We start from the raw sequence: 9,840 nt of genomic DNA on the forward strand, positions 1-9,840 counted from the left end.
TTTCCGCTCTACGTTTCTGTGGCTTCCTCCAATAGGATCTCCTTCTTTAGTTTTTGCACTTTATACTTGGTTTTTTAAATATGGATTTTTCTCTTATATGCCCTTTTCAATTCTTCTTTCCTTCTCCTTGTGGCACTTTCTTCAGCTTTACGCTTTATACCTCTACCACGCGTCTGCTTTTTCACTCCTTCCTCCTTACGCCCCATCGTTTCCCTTCCTCCTCTATGTTCCTTGATTGCCTTTTTATTCATTATCTCATCATCACTCGAGATCATGAATTCTTCCTTACTTTCATCACATAATGAAGAATCTAGTGGTTTAAAAGTGAAAACTTCAAGTGTAGCAGAAACTAGGGCTCGAGGCTTGGTGCTTGTGATTTTGGTTGACATTGGTTCTTGATCAGGCATGTGTGAGTCAATGGAAGAGTTATGCTCATCTTTATTCCAAGCTTTAGTATTCTCTTTATCTTTTAAGCTTTCCTTCTTGTCATTTTGGACTGCTTCATCATATTGCACAATTATGTCAAGACAAGCCAAATGAGCATTTTCAAAGTTGCTTAAATCTTTAACAACTTTACTTTCCTCAAGCGGATTATCCATTTTATCAAGCAAAATGTGAACGTAGGGTCCAGAAGGGGCATTCATGGTCTTCAGGCCAAGACCTTCATCAAATCGTGACTTCTCGTCAGGAATCGTCGAGTTAATGGGTGCTACTCGACTAGTCGGTGAGCTTTCAACACTTTTGATTGTTTCTTGGTAATCAGCTTCCACTAGCAGCCTCTCTATCTCTTTCAGGTCTCCTTCAGCATCAAAATTCTCTTCCAAAGATAATATGAATTGATTTGGATCGCTTTCTTGCAAGAATGCAAGCTCTTTTTCTAATAATTCATCCTCCAAATCCATTGAGGAAACTTTATCTTCTCTTGACTCTATGTGCTTATCCATTTATCAGCTTTAAAAGTCACCGAAACATCCCCCACCCTTAGTGTTAGTGTAGACTCACACATATCTACTACGGCACAAGCGGTATTCAAAAACGGTCGCCCGAGAATGATTGGAACATTAAGGTCCTCTTCCATGTCTAAAATTATGAAGTCAACAGGAAACACTAGTTTATCTACCTTGATGAGAAGGTCTTCGCACACTCCCATTGGATGTATTATTGTTTTATCGGCTAGATGGATTTTCATTTGAATAGGCTTTGGGACTGGAAGGTTTAGCTTTTGGAAGAAAGAATATGGCATAATATTTATACTTGCCCCTGGATCAATCAACGCTCGTGTGGTCATTAAGTTCCCAAATTGGCACGGTACGGTGACGGTTCCCGGATCGCCCCTCTTTTCTGGCAGCTCATTCAACACTATCGCAGCCACTTCTTCCATATTTCTTCTAGTTGTAAAGAGGCTCTTAAGCAAACCTGCATATTTTGGCGTTTGAACTATCGTTTCAATAAACGAAATATTCACTTGGAGTGCCTTCATATGCTCCATAAACTTCCTAAATTCTTGAATCTGCCTACCATGTATGGCGCGACTTGGAAATGGCAAAGGGAGCCGACAAGGTGTTAAAAGAGAGCTGGTTTTGTCATCAGGTCTTGGACTCGTCGAGTCCTTATTCGCGACTCGACGAGTCGAGTCGGGTTTACCCGATTCCCAGTTAATTTCCTCTTCTGTTTGCACCTTTTTGGGATTCTTCTGGATAGGGGTCAGAGGAGTGAAAAGTTTCTCAGAATCTGTTGTTATTGCTTTCACATGTGCCATTCTTGGATTTTGTTCGATATTGCTTGGAAGTTCACCTGGTCCTCGTTGGTTGATTTGTTGTGCAAGCTGGCCTAACTGTTTTTCAATGTTATGAATGGATGCTTGTTGATTCCTAAGCATAGTTTGTTGATCCATCATCATAGATTGGTGCTCTCTAAGCATATTTCGTTGCTCCTTCATTTCAGCGTTGGTATCATTGTGCCTTTTCTCGGACGCGGCTACAAATCTTGTAAACATATCTTCCAAGTCTGATTTCTTTTCTTGCACCGGTTCCTCCTTTTGATAAAAACCCCTTGCCTTTTGCTTAAACTTTTCCTCCTTTGCCTTTTTGTATTCATCGTACGGGAGCCATTCTTTCTTGGGTTTTCGCCAATCATCATCATATTTATCGCCACTAGAATAGCACACTTGTGCTTTCCGGTTCCCATTCTCGTCCAAATCACAATCTCTAGTAAAATGAGGCCCGTTACAATTCTCACATCCCACCCGGATAGCGTGGATGGATTGATCCATCTTATTCATTCTTCGATCCAAACTCCCCAACTTAGCCATCACTGCTGCCATGCTATCAGTAACTGAGTTCACTACCCCTCGATTTGGGTTATTCCTTGGGTTATGATATTCTCTAGAGTGCTTAGAGAATTCTTCAATTAGGACCTTTATCACCGGGGGTGCCTTCTTTGTGAGTGGTCCTTGCGAATCAAGGAGCTGCCTAGTTGTCACATTCACTCCATCATAGAAAATGGAGACTTCTTGTTGACTGTTCAGATCATGATGTGGGCAGTTCCTTAATAAGCCCTTATATCTCTCCCATGCCTCATAAAGTGACTCTACCGCTTGTTGTTCAAAATTGGCTATGGCTTTCTTCAACTTGGCTATCTTTGAAGGAGGGAAAAATTGGTCTATAAACTCCTCTTTCATTTTAGCCCAAGTAGTGATGGATCCTGGAGGGAGTGATTTTAGCCAATCCTTCGCGGCTCCCTTGAATGTAACTGGTAGCATACGAAGCAAAACAGTGTTGCGAGCCACATTAGGGACATTGAAGTAGTCGGCTATATCATTGACCTCGTCTAGATGCTTGTATGCGTCTTCATGATCCTTCCCGTAGAATGGAATTTCCTTAAGTTGAGCAAGTATGTGGCCCTTAAGTTCAAAGGTGGCAGTTGTGGGAATCGTGGGTTGCATGAGTCTCGGGCCGGTATCATCTCGCATCCTTTTCTTCCATTCACACAAGGGAACTTCATCAATGTTAGCCATAGGGTTAGCTAGTTCACCTTCTAAATCGCTTCCTTCTTCAAACTCGCTTTCTTCCTTTTCGGTTTCGTACTCAGTATCTTCCTTCTTCGGGTCTTCGTCTGCCACTGAAAAGATGTTGGATTCTCCCTCTTTCTTGCTCTTTTTCTTACTAAAAACAGCTTTGAGATTCTTCAACGGCAAATTCTTCGATGTTGCGGTTTCTCCTATGGTTTTTCCTTTGTTTCTTTGTCAAAGTTGCTTCCGGGTTTTCAAGTGGTGGAATCAAAGGTGTACCTCCTCCTCTGGTCATAAACGTACTGCAATCAAAACAGAAAACACGCGTGAAAAGAACAAAAATAAACTAAAAACGAAACTATGTGTTCAGCGATGGACTCGTTGAGTAGCTTCGACTGCACTCGGCGAGTACAGAGCTAAAACAAAAATAAATCAAACAAAAATAAATCAAACAAAAATTCTAAAAACAGAAAACTTAAAACTTATCCTAATAACTAAATTACTAAAGCAGTAACTTTGTGCAACATAGATCTTACACAAAGGATCGATAATGCTAGAAATTAGAATTAATTTTTAAACCGTTCCCCGACAACGGCGCCAAAAACTTGATGTGTTAAACGAACTAGTTTTATCCTACTTTTAAAATATGAATTAGACACACAAAAGGCAGTGGACCTGTCAATTGGTGGTATAGTTGAACAAGTAGGGTATCGAACTCAGGAAACGACAATTAAACTAATAACTAGAATTAACTAAAACAAGTAATAAAAGTAAAAGGGTTTCTCTCTAGTTTTGCAAGACTAGAAACTTAGATAAACTAACTAACACGCAAATTAAATAACTAACAGCTAAAACAAGTAAAAATCAACTAAATTCAATAATAAGAAGACTTTTGTTTAGGTTCGGTTCATTTACTCCTATGGTTGATTTTATGGCAAGTGCAAGGGATTAATTATTATTAGCTACTAATTAAAGTGATTAGGTTCACATTCGCTATTACCAACCCTTAGAAAACTAATTAATTCAAACAGTGGCCAGTTGATTAAACTAATAAATTTCCTAGTTAATTATTCGGGTTAAATAAAACTTGTAGTGGTTAATTAAATTGGTTGTTCAATTAACCTCTTGTTGATGGTTTATCACACAAGCTCGCACATTAATTTACCCACTTTCTAGTTAATCCTAGTTTCACGTTCGCTAATCCCAGACACATAACAATGCTTTCACATAAATCACATGAGATAAGCAATTAAGAGATGTTCATGCAGCTTAATTACTTGATAATTAATAGAAAATAGTTATCGTTAATGCATAAGGTTCTTTAACAAGCTTAATAAAACAAAATTCACCAATTAACAATTAATCCAACCACAAATCAATGCATAGTTGTAAATTTTCCTACCCTAAAAGGAAGATATAAAGTTTAGCTCATAATTGTAGCAGAAAGCAACTCAAAAACAATATCTAGTAGTTCAAACATGATTAAAGCAATAGATAAAGTAAAGAGTAAACTTATGTTGCCTTTAATCTTCTTAGAATTGAAGTTGGGGTTGACTCTCACGATTTCCAGAGCTCCAGCAGCCTTCCTAGTCGCAAGGTAATCCTCCAAAAATTTCAGAGAGGGTTTTGTTTCGGAATTTGACCTCTGTTTATAGTTTTCAGAAAACAGAGGCTACTCGTCGAGTAGCCACCCGACTCGCCGAGTCCCCTCGTAGAATCCGTGTAGGGCAAGGACTTTTATGTTTTAGTTCGTGAAAATTCGTGGGTACTCGTCGAGTAGACGTTCCGATTCGCCAAGTCCTTCAAGATTTGGCTCTTTTTCTTCTTTCTTCAATTCCTGAGATTTCGATCGCATCTCCTGCTTCCTTTTGCTTCCGAGCATATCTTTTAGACTGAAAATACAATTTAAACACAATTAAGTACCTTTTGTCCATATATTGCAATAATTTAGCCAATTAATAACAAAAATCTATACTAAATATATAGCCAAATATGCACATATCACCATCCAGAAGTTGACATCCTCCAGTTGTACTTTTTCTATCAAGACCTCAACCTCCAAGATCAGCATCTGAGAATGCTTGCATGAAGAACCCTTAGTTGGAAGGGTACCAAATTCCGAGTGAGGTGATTCGTTTAAGGTATCAGAAGATGTTCTTTAACACAGTCATATGGGGCTCGCGAGGATTTGCCTGAAACCTGGCACAATAGCAAAGAGGAATGTAACACCCGATTCCTGGTATGTCTTTAATTCAAGTATTTATTATATTTTCTCTAGGACTCGACGAGTTGGAGGCCCAACTCGTCGAGTAGAGTCGTGATCTGCGGGAAGTTTAAGTAGCCTACTCGACGAGTCGGGAGACCGACTCGGCGAGTAGACGCTGTTTGAATGAAACCCTAAATTGAGGGTTTGCACCCTATTTAAACACATTATAACCCCTCAACTCATCCCCCATCGTCCAGAGCAAACCCTAACTCGAAACCCTAGCCGTTTTAGTGTGTTCTTGAGCCTTGTGGTGTTACTTTGTGTGATTGAAGCTTGAAGAAGAGTAGGAGGCTTGTGAGATCAAGGGGGAACAAGAAGATCCAGAGTTTTGAGCATATTTCCAGCTTATCAGAGGTATAAAGCTGAAACCTTGTCTATTCATTGTCTAGATCTTGATTTTGGGCCATTTTCTACATCTTTCTAAGCCCTAGAGAGGTTGTATTCGGGATTAGGTATTGGAAGTTAGTTTGTGCTTCAGATCTGGGGTTATTGGGGGTCTTTATGGCATAAAGGAGCCCACCTTGTTGCCATAAACACCCCATGCATCTTGTAGATCATCTTTTATGGCTTTTTGAGCCAAAGACCCCATGCATGGACATCAAGTTCGTGGCTTTACGTGTAAAAGGGACCCTAGGAGGTCAGATCTATGATTTGGATGCATTAAGTCCCACTAAAATCAACTGTATAGTTTTGGACAAGGAGGGACTCGGCGAGTCAAGATTCTTTTTCCCCAAAAACGTCTTCTGGAAATGGTTTTGGTTGAGTAGAAGGAACGCTCATCCTGCTAGGGGTTTGCCTTGGACGTGGGAGTCATGGAACTCAATGAGTGCTAGAACACACTCGGCGAGTCCAAGGCAATCTCCCAATCTTTGAAGATGGACTCGACGAGTTGTTCTTACAACTAGGCTAGTCATAGGCTGGACGTATTCATATGTTGAAGATGAACTCGACGATTTCAAGGAAGAACTCGCCGTGTCGGTTGAAGATTGGCTAAAGTATTGTTGAAGGCGAACTCGTCGAGCTCTTGCTAGACTCGATGAGTGGGGACGGGTTTGTAGTATTATGTGGGCAAAGGAACTCAGCGAGTTGGCAGACCAACTCGGCGAGTCTGGTCAACCAAAGAGTTGACTTGACCAGGGGTTGACTTTGACTTTGACTTTGACTTGGATTCAAGTTGACCCTTGAAGGGGTTGTGGGTACAGATTGATAACTTAGAAGGGTTGTCGTGTAGGGATTTGTCACACCCCCGCACCAAACGGCGGAAACGTCCGAGGGCTCGTGTGACTTAAATTGAAATATCATCACAATGAATATATATGAAACATAACACATGCATCACCAACCATTACATAGTACAACTGGCATTTTTTACATCAAGTGCAAGGTTTACATTACATGATTTCGAAATATAAAGTGTTTGGTGATTAGCAACTAGAAAAGAAACTTTCATCACACTGGATGCCTCCTTGTCTAACGATTACCTGAGAATACAAGTTATTTTGAAAACGGTCAACATATATAATGTTGGTGAGTTCATAAGTGTGTTTGATGTGAAACAGTTTATGTCATTTGAAAAACCCAGAAAATCTGATATTTTCTGTATTAAATCTTTTCTAGAAAATGTGGTGATGATCCTGTAAGTATTTGCGTGAGTGATTTCAATACGTGAATAAATGAGAAGTTTTGCATTATAGTTTTTTAAAGTACAAATGAGTAAGATTGGTTTCCCCGGAAAACCCGATGTTTTCCGATATAAAGTTATGATAGTTTCGCTTTATTGAATCGTTACATCGACTGAATATGATTTCCCTTGATTAATGATGTCGGATTTTTACGTGAGTCGTTATAACCATGCATGATAATGACTAGTTCGTCTGTCTTGGCATTCTAATGAACACCGAAATTTGATCTTAAAACTTTGTCACCCTAGATTGGCCGAGTCTAACTATAGCGAACAGCTTAGGTGTGGGGGAGTCACCCCCGTATAGATCTATACACAAACTCTCGCTCTCCCTCCAGGAGACTTTGATTACAACTACAGACTACGACCGACACCTATTAGTGTCACCCGTTATTACTCACTAAATCCACATGAATTTGATTAACCTTGATTAATGAACAAATTTTATTTTACTTGAAGAGAAGGTAAGCCTAACAGACGAGGAGAAGAGGACTACTAGGCCCTACTAATTTCGTATGTTATTTATGGCTGTCGAGTATACGAAAAGCGCGTTGGCCCATTTCGCATAAGATTTATTTGGACCATACTAGTAATGCTAATGGGCCACTGAGGCCCAATAGCATGTAAAAACCATTGAGGGTCCCTTAAGCACGTAATTGGGTCGCAGGAGGCCCAATAACATGTATTATTTATGTTGGGCCCAAAAGCCATGTTAATGAGCCACGAAGGCCCATTAAGCATGATTAGAATCTCTCAAGCCCAACCATTTGAACGTTTACTTGTTTTGCATAGAATTAATGTTGCGAGTTGTTTAATCGATATGTCGTATAAATCACGAATTTGTTTTATGACGATTTATAGATTTATAAAATAGTTACTTTTTTATTTACAACCCAAAAGTTATAAAGTTTTGTATATTTTGACCCAATTATTATTATTATCAACATAATTGACCAAAAACATTAGTTTGACCTATTCAGCCCCTTATTTTGTAAAGTTGGCAATTTTTGCCCTTTTTATAAAAAATGACATTTTAGGTCCTTGAACCATTTTTCTTGACATCTTTGACCCAAACACTTATTTAAATAATATTTTAATCCCAAAAGTAAATTTTAGAAAGTTTTCAACCCTTTAGTTAAAAGATTTGCATTTTTGTCCACTTTTTTTCGCAATTTTTACACTTTTTACCCAAAATCCAAAATATTTGCATTTTCAATCATTTTTAACAAATATGATCATTTTAAACCCCATAAATAGAATTATTTACCTTTCTACCCACTGTTTTGAGAAATTTACCATTTCAGCCCCCTTAAATCCATTTTTTCGCAAGTTTGGGCCTATGGGCCGAAAAGCCCAAAATTTAGCCCAATAAGCCATAAATTTCATTTTTAGTCCTTTGAATAGCATAAAGTTCATAGAAATTTCCATTTTAACTGTTTTGGCATTTTAAACCTTGTAAAAACCGTAAATGACAACTTTTTCCCAAACTTTTGTTTATTTGACAAAAATAGTCCAATAATGAGTTTTATGTTGTAGTATGTTATTTTAAAGCTTGTATATTAGTTTATCTTGACATTTTAGTTGAAATATGACCTAGTTCACATATTTTTCCTTCTTGAACTATAGATCTCGAAATATCTTTCATTTTTAGCACGTATTACCACAAAAACACAAGAAATCACACATAACATACAAATACACATAGATCTTCACATTTTACTTGCATTCTCCCCCATAAAACATATGAAAACCGAAAATAGAGGGGTATGAACTCACCTTGAGTTTGTGGGTTCGGTTTTGAAGAGAAATGGAAGAGTTTGATGCTATTCTCGGCCCTAGCAAGCTTTTCTTGGGTGGATCTCGCACTTAGTATGTTTCTAGGAGTATGATCATGGATTTAAAGTGGTAAGAAGAGTGAATGAGTGTAGAAAGGAAATATATTTGCAAGATCTTACCACTAGAGTGTAGCTTGGAGTGATTGTTGGATGAAATCTCCTTGAAATGCTTCTAATTCTCGAAAAGTCTTGATGAGAGGGAAGGGATGTTCTTGAATGTTTTACTTAGAGAGAGTATGAAGTGTTTTGTGTGTGTGTGTGTGTTGATTCTCGGCCGCAAGTAATAGGAAGAAGAAGAGAGAGAGTTGAGGTGACCATTATAGATGCATGTTGGTCCATGCATGGAAGTATGAGGTGTAATAGTGAGGTGGCAACCTTAAAAGTCAACTCTTCCCCATTTCTTTTGTAGTTGGGCCGAATTCTTAGGCTTAGGAGGAAGGAAGTAGTTTATCTTGGGCCATGGCTTGATTTTGTTCGAAAGCATGAGTCCATTAAGTAGGTTTTCGGCCCATTGGGATTTTAGAGGTGGTTCACGGCCCAATATGCATAAAAGAATTGATTTATTGTCCATTTGAAGGTTCTAAGCCCAACATAGTCAAATTGGAGGCTTATTGGCCCATTAGGCCCAATAAGAAAATCCTAGTCCATAATGGACTTAAGCCGGGATTTTTAGAGTTTCCAATCTTTTGTTGACTATTTGAAGTGTTTTATAGAGTGTTTGATGGAATTTTATTGTCATTGGTTAAGCATCATACATGCTTTCAAGTTTTAGTTAAAATGTTATCCTTCAAAGCATTAGAATTCCTAGTTGTGACAGGATTGAGGAGTCGAGGCGAGCCGACTTTCACACCGAGGACAGTGCAAACGCTACACGACATCGAGGTGAGTTACCTTTAAGTAGGGGTGGGTCTAAGGCCACAATGCCGGCCCACCAACAAGAGTAATTGGTAGATAATTGTCTTTGATATAATTATCTTGTTATGCTTATGAGATGTTGTAACACTCGTGTTTCTAGCCTAGGCATTTATATTAAGGTGATAGTCTAGGT

At 38.7% G+C, this 9,840-nt stretch overlaps 1 non-coding gene across 1 annotated transcript; it reads left to right on the top strand.

Moving 5' to 3' along the window:
• The first annotated feature begins 2,525 nt into the window (after nucleotides 1-2,525).
• LOC145128061 (small nucleolar RNA R71) lies at nucleotides 2,526-2,632 on the top strand. Its single transcript, XR_013716663.1, has one exon. It is a non-coding gene; the product is annotated as a small nucleolar RNA R71 (small nucleolar RNA).
• The last annotated feature ends 7,208 nt before the right edge of the window (nucleotides 2,633-9,840 follow it).

The sequence above is a fragment of the Lactuca virosa genome, chromosome 7, assembly GCF_052849685.1.
Source record: "Lactuca virosa cultivar CGN04683 chromosome 7, Lactuca_virosa_CGN04683_v6, whole genome shotgun sequence".
NCBI classification, from domain to species: domain Eukaryota; kingdom Viridiplantae; phylum Streptophyta; class Magnoliopsida; order Asterales; family Asteraceae; genus Lactuca; species Lactuca virosa.